The sequence below is a fragment of the Phyllostomus hastatus genome, unplaced genomic scaffold (genome assembly GCF_019186645.2).
Source record: "Phyllostomus hastatus isolate PE091 unplaced genomic scaffold, TTU_PhHast_1.1 phas_scaffold_345, whole genome shotgun sequence".
Classification (NCBI taxonomy): Eukaryota; Metazoa; Chordata; class Mammalia; order Chiroptera; family Phyllostomidae; genus Phyllostomus; species Phyllostomus hastatus.
The window spans coordinates 21,197,292-21,199,200 of NW_025334024.1; the positions used below are offsets into that span (position 1 = coordinate 21,197,292).

General features: G+C 35.1%; 1 pseudogene; it reads left to right on the plus strand.

Annotated features, from left to right (window-relative positions):
- Positions 1-1,263: 1,263 nt before the first annotated feature.
- LOC123806154 lies at positions 1,264-1,473 on the plus strand (annotated as a pseudogene).
- The last annotated feature ends 436 nt before the right edge of the window (positions 1,474-1,909 follow it).

A 1,909-nucleotide genomic window follows, 5' to 3' on the forward strand; every position in this document is an offset into this window, starting at 1 on the left:
ACATTCTGCTGCTACGTAACAAGAGAGAGGCACTGCTAAGCTAAGAAACTGAGTAAGTCACCCAAACTCTTCACTCTGTCAATATAGGTCACCTATTATTACTTGTCCAGGGTGGTATAAAACATTTAAAATTTAATTAAAGAAAACATCTATGCAGGTGTACCATATAAGTTTAGTATAAGAAGAAAAAGGAACATTAGAAAATATTTTGGTTTATGAAGAATTTCTCTCCCAAAATACTCAACCTCGAAACATAAGTGAACTATATCATAATATCTCAACTTGAACTGGGTATACTTTAATGAGTCTCTAAAGCAGGAAGTAAAACACCTTGAGTCACAGATTTATAGACTCAGAAAAAAATGGCTAACAAAGAAAAAGATGCAAAATCAAAACAGACCAAACTTAAGAAAAAAATTTTAAAAATGGAAAAATAAAAGTTTCATAAATTAAACAAAATCACAAACACGTCCACTTTTCAATGTGATTAACATAAAATATCATAAAAGGATTTGAAAAGAGGGATGAAATCAACATAAAGCAACTAGACAGTGATGCGTGTAAAAGACTGCTTAGGATGATCCATCCATCCTCGAAGGAGAAAAACTAAACTGTAGATGAGTGAAAATATACTCAAAGGAAATGTTGGGGCTATAAAAGCAGACCTGAAGATGTTGTATGCCATTTAAAAGTATACTGTGTATACGGAAAAATTGACCTCAATGATCAACTCTAAGGTGTCCAGCCAAAATATTACTACACTTGAGGAATTATGAGTTTCTGAGGTCATGATGACCATAAATAAAATTTGAAATTCTAAAACTTATATGCAGGGAAATAAAAACAAAAAGATGGATGGATGGATGGATGGATGGATGGATGGAAAGAGCAAGCGCAGCTAGCCAACACTCATCCTGTTAGCATAGTTAGACAACAGAGAAATTTGTTACCTAAAATACATTTAAAAAAGTTAGGATGGGGGATATTTAACTATGCCAGGAAGTAGGACCTGCTCAGAGGAACCAGATATCCAAAGGACACAGGGATCAGTCTGAAGAGACGTCTACTGTCCAAATCTTGGACCTCTGGACATCACTCATCACAGTACTGGATTATGGTGCATAGAAATAATCAGAATAAATACTCAGTTTCCTCTATGTGAGGGGTTAACTGCCTGGAAACAGAAGTCACTGTCTTTTCCATCTTCCTCTCTTCTTACTGCTGGGTCTGTGGGCCACACGCTCTCCTGCCTGCCTTGTGGTTATGCCTCAAAACATTGAGGAAATCAAGGACTTTCTGCTCACAGCCAGATGAAACAATGCCAGAACTGTCAAGATCAAGAAAAATAAGGATGGTATGAAGTTCAAAGTTTAGTGAAGCAGATACCTCTATGCCCTTGGTCATCACCAAGAGAAGGCAGAGAAACTGAAGCAGCACTTGCCTCCAGGTCCGGCTGTGGAAGATCTGAAATGAACCAGGCACTTGGATTTTAATTTTGTTAATTAAAAAAATATGCAAGTATAAATTAAGAAAGAAAGAAAGAAAGAGAGAGAAAGAAAGAAAAAGAGAAAGAAAAGCTATTTGGAAAGATAAGAACCCCAGTTACTAATTATATAAAGAATGATATATATTCTTTTAATCACTATTTTGTAGGTTCCAATGTAATAATTATTCCAGGCAATGATCATCACTGAATAGTAAATGCTTAAATGAAATTGTTTAGGAATTAGCATATCAACATGCTTCCCAATGTGTAACCTCAGACTGAAACCTCTTGTTAACGTCTCAAACCATAACCCCACAGTATAACCCTTAATTATAAAAGGAAAAATAAATTAGAATGGCAAGATCTGGCAGACACCATCTTAACTGTGTGATTTTATAAAACCAATAATAAGAACATAATATC